This window comes from Cavia porcellus, unplaced genomic scaffold, assembly GCF_034190915.1.
Source record: "Cavia porcellus strain 051 isolate PalLab524CR breed Dunkin Hartley unplaced genomic scaffold, mCavPor4.1 scaffold_8, whole genome shotgun sequence".
NCBI classification, from domain to species: domain Eukaryota; kingdom Metazoa; phylum Chordata; class Mammalia; order Rodentia; family Caviidae; genus Cavia; species Cavia porcellus.
Window position 1 is genome coordinate 12,520,973 of NW_026947491.1, and position 14,472 is coordinate 12,535,444.

The following is a 14,472-nucleotide window of genomic DNA, read 5'->3' on the forward strand; positions in this document are numbered from 1 at the left end:
GTAGACGAGAAAATAATGAGAACAACTGTGACCTATTACGGCAGTTCATAAAGCTCTTAAGATGGCAGCACCCCCAGAGCTTCAGCAGATGGGAGACGATCCCGGGCCTTGATTTCCGGGGAGGAGGATGCTGCTCTATTATCAGACAGGCAAATGGGGCAGTCGGCAGACAGACAAATTACGATTGCGCAGTGAACCTTAAGACGCCGGGCAGTTTCCTTATAGAGATCCTGAGAAATTACCATGCCTTAGGAATTCTGTTTTCTTTCCCTCTGGCAAAGGATCATGTGTAAAATGTCTCCTGAATGCGGGTGCTGGGCGGGTAACACCAGACCTCTGACTCACTTTCACACATGCATTCAGAAGCCGAACTTGGCAAGCTTTGGGCCCCGACACAATCACGTCGTCCTCCAGTCCTAAAAACATGTGCTGCCAGGCAGCGATCGCCTGGTATGTGCCAGCCTTCGCCACCCCCATTCCTCCCAACCAGAATTTGTGATCATGCATAACCAGCTGCTTCTTGGACGAGCGTGAATTCCGTCTGCAACGACCCTAAAAACGACAGCACTTCCCTGGAGGGTTACTGTTCCCATCTTCTCGCCATTGGCCACCCCAGGGCTCCTCACAGTGCACCCACAGGGATGTGCCTGCCACCCCTGTCCTATATACCTTTAGTAGTGAGAACAATATACGCGCCATCTAATTTAACTGCAAATGGCTCTTTTTAGTGTGCACTGTCTGGGTGGAGAGGATGCACGGCGGCCTTTTACTGCCTCCCAGAATCCACACAACACCAGGCACTGAAGAGCAGTTCTTCAGAGCAGCAAATGCAAAAGCAGCATGGAACTGACTCTGGTCCCAGATCCTCGGGGCTGGGTGCGGGGCTAGTGTGTACCTGAGCTCTTCGGACGTGCCCACAGGGTGCTCTCGGAAACCGGGCTGCACCTTCCTCCACGGGGTCTGATGCTGGCCTCTGGTGGGTTCTCACCAGTTCTGCTTGAGGTGCATCTTCTGGAGGGCAGAACAACAAGGACATGGTCACCCACTGAAGAGGAGTCTGTATGCCTTTCCTCCTTTGCCTTCCTATTTTTCCAACAAAGGCTTGCGTTTCAAGATAGGTAACCACACATTAAAAGCGATGTGCAAATCACTTTGCTCAGGGATCCTTGATTTGAAAGCTTCTAATGGATAAGAAGAAACTGCCTTTAAACATTTAGTTAATTTACTTTGAAATCTAAGCTCTTTAACAGTTTTAAATACATGTCTGGGTTTGAAGGTAAAACTAAGTGCACTTAATATTTAGATTGACCAATTACCAGCCAATTTGTACAATTATTGCTTTCTTCCATAGTTTGATGCAATTAGGAAACAATGTAATAAGTGAGAAATATTTGAAATGTTTAACTATTTCTTGGAAAAAAATGTAATTTCATTCATAACAAAATATAGCCCGTTGAGGCAAAGGGCACTTCTAAACATCAGCTGGGCTTTATCTTAGCAGAACAACAACAAGAGAAAGTATCTTTGTGAATGGAAATTTAGAATTTATTTTTCACTTTTCTATCAAAATTGTCTACCATACTATCTCCACCCATTCGAAGCTAGTGACTCTTCTCATTTGAAAAGAAAATACATGGATGATGGCAAAGAATATTGTCAAAGAGAGAATTCATTGTTTTAAAAACGAACTAGAAAATTGGAACGTGAGAGAGCTGGGTGTCTCGGTGGTGGAAGCTTTTGTTTCTGATGCAAACCTCCACGTTCAGAAGCTCATTAAATCCAGTCTGTGGCAATAACAGCCGAGGTGTTAATGGGCAGCAGTGAAGTGTGTCTGGGAATGAAGAGACCCTTAGGGGCTCTCCACGCTGCCTACCATCAGCCACATGCAGCAGCATCACCATAAATCCTCTAAAAGATCTTGTCCTCGACTTCTCTTCTTACAGTCCCCCGCCATAGAGACGATATTCATCGTGCTTAGCAAGTGGGGTTTGAGACAGGCTAATGCATAATTTGCCAGAAATACTTGGGCAGCCCTTGCAGTATGAGCAGAACTGACTTTACTACTCCCCCTAATAAGAATGTCCTGAAACAGACACATAAAGAAGTGAATAATCTGGAAATGTGTCCAGGGAACTACAAGGATTTTTAAATCATGCTGCAAAATCAAGGTTGAAAATATGAATGGGAGATTTGTTCTGTGTCTAACTCTAGGATCATGAGCTTGGAGTCACTCTGTAATGTCTTTAAATGGATTAAAGCTTTAATAAAAATTATAGTTGGGGTTTTCTTTACAGCACTGTACAGCTATTTAAACTAGAAGGCTTGTTCGGTAGCCTTCTATTGTCTACTGATTCTCAATCCTCTCACACACGTACTTGAACATTCGCACGCACATATGCATGCATACACACATGCACACAATTTAAATGTAGAGTTGCAGTGTTTCTCAGTTCTAAGTGTTTTTTGATTTACAGTTGATTTGTATACTTGTCACATGCCAAAGACACGTGCCTCCTAACGCTTCCATTAGTCTTTCTCCCTGCGTATCATCCGGAGACAGGAGCCTCCGGCCAGGACAACAATCCCTTCTCCATTCTGTCTTTCACACTGAGCATGCATGCTCAGAGCTCAGAGTCCGAGGTCTAGCGGGACAGAGACAGGGGCCAGCATGCATGTGCACCTTCTCCTCTCACCGCCACTCCTTTCTGGTACAAAACCCAGTGGAGATGAACTTGTGTGTAGCTGGTATTCCCTACAATCTGTCCTCCTTTACTTTAAATTTCTGAAACTGGTCCCTGCTTTGTGAATCAGACTGTATGAAAGCAATTCACATATACACTTGATATTGCTGATTGTGACATAATATCATGGTTCTTTTAATCAGATGCTATTAACTCTATGGATTGTCCCCCATGCCCATGCTCCAGCACAGAAACAAGGTGCTCAGTAGACAGGGACAGGTGGGTAGCACCTCCTGTTGTGTGCATCTGGCCCTGCTATTCTGGCTTCTTCAGCTTTCTTAATGCTAAAAAGATCCTTTGTTTAGCTAAATTTTGCCAAAAGAATGCATATCTGTGCTTGTTGAGTGACCTTAATCATGTCTGAGGGATTAACTACCAGGGGAAATGTTTTTTGTGTTTTTCCCCAGAGTGCTGGGTGCGACTGGTTAGGAAGGGAGGGCTGTGTTTTGACAGGGCCTCTTCCTGAGGCTTCTTAGCAGTCAGAGCCAGACAACTGCCTGCCAGTCTGCTTGTCACAGGCACAGGGAAGAAAGGTGACACCCCAGTCACTGCAGACAAGACGCAGATCCAAGGGGCCTCTGGGAAGCGAGTCCTGAGGACTCCTGAGCTCAGCACCGTCTGGGCAGAGCACTGGCTCTTTAAGAGGTCTTGGGTGCATCTAAGTGATCAAATCTGGGGTCCTAGTGGTCAAGAAGGGGGCAACACTTCCAGGGCATCTCTGTTCCTCTGCGCTGCTGACTCCTCTCCCTCATCAGTGGATGCTTAGAGGACCACTCAGCATGGGGCTGAAAGGGATACACAGTGTAGTCTGTCCTGTGGTCAGTGATAGGGCTTCTATTCTTTGTTTTTAGGACACACTTGTGGGGAGCATGGCTCAGCCTCTAGTTGGCTATGAAATGGAGAATATGCCCACTTTCTATTTTCAAAAGGTAGAGATGATAATATGGATAAAGAGGAAGCACTCAACAGAAATAAATAAACGAAGGGGTTTCAGGAAGAAATAATAGAAAATGAGAAGAATGGAGGGAAATGGTAAAAGTCCCCCGCTTTTCATGTTTTAATGCTCCAGTACCTGTCACTGTGTGTGTTAAAAGTCTACATCAGTCCCATGGTTGCCTGTGATTGGGATTATTTTGAATGTCGGGAGGAAGCACCTGGTAATCCAGCTTCAGTTACACAGGCATACACGCAAACACACTAAACAACACTTAGGACAGAGACAGTCCTGGTGGCCAGCAGAGATTAGCTTTGGAAAAAGAGCAGAACTCTGAGGACTGAGAAAGCCTTCTGTCATTTCCCTCCCACTCTCCTAATCGTTGCATCTTTTATTGCCAAAGTCAATTCATGTGGTGTTCGTGCAAATAAATAAACTGAAATAAAATGATGCTAAGTTCATGTATCTATCGATAATGTGCAGAAAGTATGTCCCCAGTACTGCAAGGAATAATTAATAAATGGAGGTGAAGAATTTATAAAGACAAATGAGAATCACTAGACCACCAAACCCTGGTGATGTCGTGCATAGCATTGAAGATGGTGCCAGGATCGGCTTAACGCTTACATGCTGACCAACACTGCAACAAGGAAATCACAGTTAGGCCCAATTAGATCCTTTCAGTTCATTAAAAAAAAATCTTCCAGATTAAGCAATTAAGGCAATTAAAAGTGAGGCAATTAGGACCAAGTAAAAAGGGCGTTTTATCAAGGTCTCCTGTCCTTTGTTCTCTTCTGCTGAGGTGGTAGGTTGTCACCATCACAGGTGCTGTCACACCAGGGTCAGCTGGAGCCTGTGACCTGCCCTGGAGAGTGAGAATTCACCAACAGAAAGACAGCTCTAACAATGGCCATGCAGGACAGTGACTGTTTCCCAAGCAGCGCAGAAGTGTGAAGAAAAACGTTAGCCAAAGAGCAATGCTTTGATGTCTGCAACTCACTGGGATGCGTGAGTCTAGATTTTCAGGGACAAACCTACACACTCGCCCTGGGCCACCCCTTGGAAGTGTATCAGTGGTGGCCTCCACGGGTTGCAGAATCAGCTGCTCTGCAACTGTATGGAAGCCACAGCTGCTGGGTGGTCATCACCCAATCAGTTCCCAGTCTGAGGACTCAGAAACCGTGGCATGCTTTCCTTTCTTTCCTTGAGACCCTTCCATCCAAATCTCAGTGGCTCTCAGCTGCCTCCACATCACCTTCCCTGCCTGCCCTCCCAAACCTGTCTCTTCTTTCCACATGGTGGGAAAACACTCTAAAAACACTGCTTCTGTTGGCATGAATCAGAACACTACTAACAGTCACGGTCATCATCACAGCCCCTTATGCTCACATCGCAATTCAAAGGTGAATGTAGCTTCACACATGAATGTATGAACCAGGCAGAAGAACCAAGCCCACTTCTCAGGTGTGGAAACTGAGTCCAGGGAGCAGAGGAAGGGTGAGAAAAAGGCAAGATGGAACAAAAAACTGATTCTTTAGCCTGGCTCCTGATATAATCAAAGCGCAGTGATGGGGTATCTCTCAGTTCTCCCGGGATGACAGGCATGCCAACCACATCCACTGACAATGAATTTCTTGCAGACATGATTATATCTACCCTTTCACATCAGAACCTTTGCTGTTCTCTGAATTCTTGATGGTACTAGCATAGTATTCGGTGGATCTTATGTATTGGTGGATATTTACTGATCAATTGGAAAAATACAAGCTGTTTTTCAAAAGGAAACCAACAACCTGCATGAGGAAAGATAAGGACAGAGCCTGGGACTGTGGGACGCTGGGTGTGCTGGATGGGAGTGCATGTGCAGAGAAACGTCTGAGTGCATGTGTGCACACTCTGACAGCAGTGCGTTTAACTCTGCAGTTTCCGGGACACAGAAAGCAACTTCCTGGATTGTGATGTTGATTGCTCGCTGACCGCCACAAAATCTGCAGGAATTGTTGGGTAGAAAACCAGAACCACAGCTGAAAGCCACTTTTTGCATACCATAGTACCGTCTGTCAAGGGCTGTGATTGTAGACTGGGACCTAAATAAGTTCTTAATTCAACTTAAATGAGGGCCCCACATTTCAAGCACAGAATCCCAACAACGGGGTATGTGCCCATGGGCAACGTTCACTTTCGACAGTTTGTGGCTTTGTCTTCGGGAGCCATGCCAAGGACTGGGTGGTGCTGCTGGTTCTCTGAGCTTACAGCCACTTCTCTTGCAAAGCTGTTACAGAGGGGTGGCCTGGAGAAATGTTCATGGAACCATGTTCCAGCTAACTACGGCCTGTGTGGTAAAGAACTTCCAAATTGTAGCATTCTCATGCTAATGCCTTCAGTCATCCTCAAAACAATCCTAAGAACAGGCAAGGGAGATATGATTAGCCCCATTTTCAGAGAGAAATTGATTTTCAGGAAAGTAACTTGCCCAGCATCACAGAATTGGGATTGGATCTCAGGAGCCCTGCCTGAATATTTCAGCACCTGCCGCCAGCTCTCAAAGACATCAATGTTCAGGGTCAGATTTCCTGTGTACCCCCCGCCTCGTCTACCTGGGACCACAACCCAAGGGCAGGGACCCTGCCTGCAGGATCCCTGCAGGACTGCAGCTCCTATGAGGAGCTTGAGCAGGCTTTGGATTGTTCAACCAGTTCCTGCTGCAATCTGACAGCCCTGCAACCAGAAATCCATTCCTCTGAGCATCGCTTGTTAAAGAATTTACCCACATTGAGTACAGTGATCTTGGGCTAGCTGATACTGTGAGTCACTATTGGTTCAAAAGATGCCCACTTTTCCCAGAGTAAGGAGAGTAGTCCAGTCAGTGTGGCTCAGTTGTTTACCTTTGTGGTCCTCTACCTGTTCGTGTGTCTTGCTTATATAGGCTCACTTTGGATCCTTCTGTTCTCCAGTGGAAGCCAGGGGTGTGACTGCCTGGGTGAGGGTAAGAGGGGAAGGCAGGGGAGTGACTATCTGGATAAGGGTAAAGGATGCAAGGGGGCGGGGGAGCTTGGGGATCCTGCACTGCATGGGTGCGTCAGAGTGCAATGCAGCCATGCTGTGTCCCTCCGCAGTGTTATTTATGCATTTCCCCCTCTGGAAGGACTAAACACTTGGAACCCAAAATGTGATGAAAAACTGGGGCATCCCAGCTCAGCCTACTGTGGGGGAAACTGAGGTAATCAGTAAGACTCGTGCAGAGCAGGGAAAGTGCGAGACCACTGCATCTGGAGGCAGACAGGGAGCCAGGGAGATGTACCTGGGGCTCGGCTCATCTGGAGATAAATGGCTTCTCCCTGGGACTGGGGGTCTTCAGGAGAGTAACAGCGGAGTATGGAGAGGAGGGGGCCAGAGACATCTCCAGGAGAGGAAGCAACGAAAGGGCCCCGTGTGTGGGACAGTGTGCGTGGTGAGCGTGTCTCACCTAGCTGCATAGAGCTACCATCATGGGATTCTGCTCCATCCTGGGATCAAGGTGGGTTATGTCAGGCAAATGCAGGAAAGGGCCCTGGGGACAGAGTGAAGGCAGGGGTGGGGCGTCAAGGCAGACTGAGGGGAAAGATGACCAGGACTGGCAAGTAGATGCTGGGATATACACAGCTTCTATATCCTACATCCATATCTGGTCATCGCCACTTCTGGCTTTTTTCCTGGTGGATAAAAGATTGAAAAGAGAGAGAAAGGCAGACAGACAGACAGACAGACAGACACACACACACACACACACACACACACACACACACCACACAGAAAGATAGATAGATAGATAGATAGATAGATAGATAGATAGAGAAACATAGAATGAGATAGATACAGAGAGAGAGACAGAGAGGGGCAGGAAAAAGGCAGGCATCTGCCTCCTGCTAACTCAACTGTCCGCTTGCTGTATGGGAAATGAATCTACACAGCATTCCTGTAGAATCCATGCAGAATTGAGGTGCCAGGCATTGAAAGGAGGAGGAGAGGGAATTGGAAGAGGGCAGGGAAGGTGGAGGGGTGGGAGAGGGGGAGGGACGGAGCCCAGGACTCAGACTATTCACCCAGTACCCCTCATTAAAATGTGTTTCCTTTCTAAAGCTTTCCTAGCAGTATAAAAGGAAGCCTTCTTCTAAGTCCCACAGCCTGAAAGAGGAGCATTTGGACTGCCAGTATGGAAGAGTTATCTGTAAAATTATATCTCCAAAATTATTAAGATACATAAATGCTAGTGATGCTAAACAAAGTAATGAGTACATGCTAGGAGTTCAGGTGTGTGAGAAAAGGTGGGTGCAGAGGCAAGTAAGGATGGGGCATTTGCATCCCCAGGTGGGGCAGCCAAGTCAGGTCTAACCATCAAGGATCAGAAAAGGACAGTTGAAGGATTTTAGGGTTTCTGTTCCATCGTCTTGATTTTTATGCAAAGATATATTTCCATCTATAAATTTCAAAATAGCAAGTTTAGGATAGCAAAGGCAAATATTTAAAAAAATTTTTTTTTAAAAACAGTATTATTTCATTATTTCAGGAAAATCTCCAAACAAGCATGTCCTGGACTGCACTTTGCCCATCCTGTGATTTCCTGACAGAGGCTCTTTGGGGGACCCCCAAGCCCCTACCTCCTTTCAGCAAACAGCCATGGATTTCCAGCCAGGAGTGGGGGTGGGGAGCTTGGTGCTCTTCCTGGAGTGATATGCAACCCCTGCTCCAGCTTTAATCATAGAACCAGCCTGAGGCATCCATGGTGCAGCTTTTACACCATGAGACTTGAAGTCTCTGGCTGTCCCTCTAGAGACCTGGCAGAGCAAAGCCACACCCAGGGCTTCAGCTAGGCTCTGCATAGAGACACTGGGGCAGGGCCTGCCCCATGCAGGGTGGGGTGACACCAGGTAGGTCTGGCCACCACAGGCCTTGTCCATCTCATGTCTGTGGGACGCATGCAGATGGTGTTGCTTCTTGGTCCCTGTAGGTTTGTCAGCAGATAACTGAGCACCCCAAAGTGCCCCCCATGCTGCAGGGCTCCCTGTGACCAGCAGGCAGCCTCTGCCCAGTACCCAAATGCTTTCCAGGCTGTGCCCAGTAGCATCTGGGGCTCATACTCTTCTGCACACTTGCATTTAAGAGGACCATTGGAAACACCCAGACAGCAGACAGATGACACAAGAATCTGTGCAGGGGTATCTTCAGCACTTCGAGTGTGCATTACATCTGCACATTGCTCAGTTAAAGTATTCTAGCCACACAGCACACTGTGCATTTTTTACTTGTTTTTATTTTAACAGCTCTCCTCAAAAATAGGTAACTCACGGTAAAGTGTACCACATGCTAAAGAATCCAGTCATCTGATTGGTGCCCACAGTGAGAGACAGGAAGCCCTGGCCACCCTGATGGGCACCCCTTTTCTTGGTAGATGCAGTGGTATCACCCTATCTCTCTCCTCCTTCCCATCTTTTTTTTTTTTCCAACACAGCAAGAATCCCTGGGCTTCTCCTGCTTTACAATGTGTTAATTATCCAAACGATTTTGGCAAAGACCAGAATCAAAAATCTATAATTAATAGACTGATAGAAAATAAGACAGTGAATTTTTAAATTGCAATTCTGTAGTGCTGCCAATTTGTGTTATAAATGAACTTCAGCACCTAAAGCAAGGATCAATTTTTATGCTATCCACTCATGTTTTGCGGTGCAGGGTGGTACAAGCCAGTAGTCCCAGCATGCAGGAGGCTGAGGCAGGAGGACTGCTGTGAATTCCAGGCCAGTCTGTACTATAAAGAGAAATCCCATTTCTAAAAACAAATAATAGTAAGACTAACAAAGAGGAACTGTTGTTTTCACTGAAGCATTTGGAAGATGACCAAGTAGTTTCTATTGTTCTTTTCAAACGTTGGGATCTAGGTCCCTTTCCACATCCAAATATCAGGACCACATGAATAAACTCAAGGGTGTTGACCAGTTCCATTAAGAAGCCGACGTGAACATGGTTTGAAGAGTGAGTTTTACCTTTATGCATCAAGGCTCTGATGAAGACAGCTCAATGCTGTACACATTTTAAGCAGCTGGATGACATAAAATAATGTACATCACTCCAGCTTCTGTAGAGTTTGCTTTTATTTTTTTTTATTTGTTTCAGATGCACCTCCTGAGAAACAGTCTGAAGGTTCCTTCTCAAAGGAGTGGCCTCTGCCTGGCTCTCACAATGGTGAATAGCACGAACTCTCTCAGGACCCAATCTTCCGACCACAGCTCTCAGGCAAAGCTGATGCAGGCACAGCCCCACGGGTAAAAGCCAGCATCAGAGAAGAGCGTTCGGTGTCTGATCCTGGCCTTGCACTTCTGCACAGGCATCTCCTAAATCTGTCTCTGATGAGCTCCCGGGCTCCCCACTTCCTCAGCTCCCTCCGGAGCTGTACAGAGTGTGCCGTGAAAATGTCATCTGCCAGGACTGCAATTACTGGCACTCCAGCAATCACAGGCACAATGCAGAATGGGTCGAATTCAGGTGAGAGCGAGAACCCGCAATCAAGCCCAGGGAAGGGAGAACAAAGCCATTTTCTTTCATTTGCCGTCAACACAACCATCAGGCGTTAATTACAAGGCAAGTGTGGGGCTGCCTGCTGAAAGGCTTATTATTATACAGCTCGGCTCCAAATCAGTTCTGTATTGATGAGCTGCAGAAAGAGGAAGCCGGCTTAGCCTCTGTGAAAAAGGGCAGGCACCAAACACGGAGATGAGTGGCAGAGAGGAACACACTGCAGAAAATTAGAAATAATTCTGGAGGGAGGGGAGGGATGGGACACCTAACAGCCAGCTAAAAATACATCTCCAGAAGTCAGAATTGCTCCTGGGGGTATTTGTCACCGAAATCGACACAAATGCACTCCTGGGACCTCGGCTGCTTTGTCTCGGGCTATTTCTTGTTTATCCTGTGTGCAAAGTTCTTGAAGCCCATCTTCCTCTCTAACAGCGTTCTGCACAGGCCACTCAGATGTTTGTTCACTGCAGATATCATTCTCTGTTGTTATTCCTAATTCTTGAGTCAAGAGCATTCTTAAAATGTCCCCAAGTTATCCCATATATACATTATGTATATATTTAATATTTCCTCTTTACAGTTCATGAATAGTATATCCACTTGCTTATGTCTCCATTAAAATATCAAATGTTGAGTTTAAAATACCCTTTAGAGGCTAAACTAATACTTCATTGCAATCTTAGCCATCTTTGAATAAAATCTGTACATTATAAATATGCTATTTACTGATCAAATTCTTATGATTACACACACATGCATGCATGTATACTCCTTTCTTGTATCAAAACACCTACATAAATGTATGAACTGAACACAAAAATGTATTGTTGGAATTTCATTGTAATATTGGCAGACAGGAAGCAGAACATGAAATTGGAACAGTTTAGAGTCTGTGGTGTGATCTTGTAGCCCTGGGCATGGTGTTGGGGTCCTGCTGTTGTGGGGGGTCCTATGCAGAGCCTCTACCTTGGGGGTGTGACCTGACCCAGTAGACTGTTTCAGGCATTTAGGGCCCCTGAGCAGAGCATTCACGGTGCTTAATAATGACAAGTGACATCATCTAGCAAACCCTTGTATTTCTTACTCTGTTCAAACTGACCTAGCACATCGGTCCTGGTTCATGTTGCTAAGAGATGGGGAATTATACATGATCAAGAGAGGCTATGTCCATACCCCAAAGCCCCAAATGAATGTAACTATGATGCACTACAAACATACACTAAAAGAAGACTGCCAGATGGTGCGGAACTCTGGGTGTAGCCTTTGTAGGGGTCCTCTGCTCTCCCTCCCACCCTGTCTTTCCCCTGGTTTCCATATCCTGGGATCTGTCCCAGGCAGATGATGATGTGCTCTAAGCTGACTGCTTGTCTGGGAGTAGCAGAAGCCTGGAGAATGAAGCCGTTACCTTGCTGATGGGCTGGCCACATCCAGGGGACAGGGCTGTGTGTGCTGAATTTTGAATCTATCTCCAGGAAAAAAATGAAAGGTCAGATGCTCTGTCTGGTCCAGTGGGGATCTCTGGGACTCATCGACTCTTCTTGGGCTCTTACACCTGCTCCAAGAGGCAGTGTCACTGTCTGAGATGACAGTGTAGCCACTTCTTCTGGGCTGGTCAGGGACCATCCCTTCCCCTCCTCCTTCACACGCCCTGGCCCTGAAGCCTGAGGGTCTGTGTCTGAAGTCAGATGGTGCTGTGCTGTCCCATAGGAGGCCCTCAGCTACTCCCTATGGCTCAACAATGCTTAGGAATCAGAGCCACACACCTGCCCGTAGGACACACACCCTCCACAGAGTCCCTGAGGTCTTCCCTCATCACCTACACTACCTGTGAGGCTGGATTATCTTCAAATGCATCAGCAAAAATTTTACAAAATGTACTGAGTGTCCTTGTGGGGTAAGACAGGCACCAGAAGGATTTTCAAATGTAAAATGACAACTATCAATACTTTGTCCTTGCTATGGACAATGTGGTTACTTTTTAAAAGAAATCTGTATCATTTATATGACTAGGTAATGGATTTTTAATAATTAAATATATTTTTTAATGTTTCATGAGGAAATCAGCCAACCGATGATGTTTTAAATGTTTCTGTTTTAATTTGGGGGACTGTAACTATAATCCTCCAAAAAAAAAAGTCTCTGTGAGGGGTTGCATATAAAACTACAGAGAGTCCTGGAGCAAAAGTCCGAGGACTACAGGATCAGGATGGGGGTCAGGGTCCCCACACATGTGGAACTCTGCATGCCAGGACTTTGCTGCCAGTGTTTCCTGGGGTACCTATGTGCTACTCCTCTCTGTTGCTGGGACCAGCACCTCATTTTCTGTTTCAATCTTAAATTTTCCTTTTATTTTTAATTTTTTTCACTTGTTTTTTCTGATAGGAAGGAGGTTCATCAAAATCTGGAAATTGTCTTCCTTATTCCCAGGTGTCTCCATGGCACCTGGTATGTGACAGGCACTCAGTAGATGCCTGATAAGTAAATTGATGGAGGGATGAGATAAGGGGTGGTCAAATCTCAGAACAGATCTACTCAAGGAAAGTCTAGAAGCTTCTGGGCCCGCACTCACAGGTGCAGTGCTTCGTCCCTGCCTGAGACGTCTTCCGGCAGGTCTTGTGGGAATGTGGAAGAGGAATGTGTGTCATGCTTTGAGAAGCCAGGCCCTGAGGTTGAGGAATGGCCTCCCTTGGCACAGTGTGGGGTTCCAGGAAGCATCTAGGGATCTAGAATCCCCTGGAGGCTGGAGACCATACAGAGCTGGATCCAAGGAATCAGTGCAACCAGTAGGTCAGATCTGCATCTCCCAGGTAAATACCATTGCTTTTCACTAGAATAGAAGCCCTGGGAAAATGTCAGGGCTCTGGGAGAGCATGTGGGGGGACCTTTAAAGTCTAACAGAGCAAACAAACTGCCAGCTGAACCGAAGGCTTCCCTATGCATTGCTCCCTAGCAGCAATCTCTGCTTTCTGTGGATCGCAGGGCTCTTTGTTCCCCAGGAGAAGAGGCCCTGAGCAGATAAGGTCAATGAAGGGTGCACCCCTAAGGGGCCTGGACATCCACAGATGCAGGAAAACCAGCTCTCACCATACCCAGGAAGATGCTGATGATGCAGATGTCGAGGCTCTGTGTATGACTTCCCAGGTCAGATCCTCCCAAACTCCATCTGCCCCATCTCAGTCTTTCAAGCTAAGATGGCCTGGGGCAACACTCTACAGAACATGGGTGAGCTTAGCTACATTGCTACTCAGTTCACTTCCTAAATATTCCCCCCAAACCCACCCTGCAACAGACACCTGGTATTTCCTGCAGATGCAATGACTGTGAGAGTCTCAGAAGAAAGCAGCCCATTGTCTCTTCGGTACTGGGTAGAAATTGAACATTTTCTGGAGTCACTTTCATGGTTGGATGCAGCCTGGGTGGGAAGTTGGGGCTGACCTTTGGTTCTCATTTCGCCTTACTCTTTGACACAACTTTCACAGAAGTTTCAATTTCTAGAACTAAAGAACAGATCTGAAGTGCCTCATGCTCTAAAGATATTTTGATGGAAATGAATGCAAGGCATATACTTTGAATGTGGTCTTGCAGAACACAATCTGGAACTAAGTCCCCTACTCTGTTCTTTGAAAGCAAATGTGAGAAGCAGGAGACTTATTGATACTTTGACAACTCAAAATCCAAGTGATGGCCTTCACCACTCTTCTCTTTGCCGTCCTCTTCCATGTGACATGTTAGGTTTGTGTTTTTCCATGCAAGCTTGCTGCTGAAACTCTTCCTCATCTGCACAGCCTCATCTTGCGACAACACCAAGAGTGTCCACTGGGACTGGCAGTGTGTGAGGAACTCTTCATCTGGAATCAGCCCTGTTTGCAGATTTCCTTTTTAATGTTTAACTTCTATTCACTCTTCTCTCTCTGAGTTCAGTTGGCACTGCCAGAGTTTAAGGCTGGCTCAGGAGTCTCCACTGCTCCTCCTAGGAAAGGTGAGCTCTCCCTGAGATCTGGGGGGTGGTAACATTTACTATGGTATGTGAGGAGGGCAGAGCTCAGTTGGAAGTATCTTAAGGGAGGCTAAAGCCCTCCCTTGACGTGGGAATCCCCAAGGCTTGGAGATATTGCATTGCGACACTGGAGCCCCCAGTTCCAACGCTGGGACTTGTTGGACCTTTGGATGTTAATCCACAATCTGGATTACAAAGTCATTCGGTCTTTCTGGATGTTGATGACAAAGGTAATCTCTTTTCCTAGA

General features: G+C 46.4%; 1 protein-coding gene across 24 annotated transcripts in view; it reads right to left on the bottom strand.

The window, feature by feature from the left end:
• Myt1l (myelin transcription factor 1 like) overlaps positions 1 to 14,472 on the bottom strand; it is a 392,867-nt gene that overhangs the window by 265,959 nt on the left and 112,436 nt on the right. For 17 of the 24 annotated variants that reach the window (XM_063254394.1, XM_063254390.1, XM_063254389.1 and 14 more), the window contains exon 3: positions 896 to 1,011. The exons of the other annotated variants lie outside the window; for them this stretch is intronic. The gene's annotated coding sequence lies outside the window, so the exon portion shown is untranslated. The remainder of the gene's footprint in view (positions 1 to 895; positions 1,012 to 14,472) is intronic. 24 annotated transcript variants of the gene reach the window in all.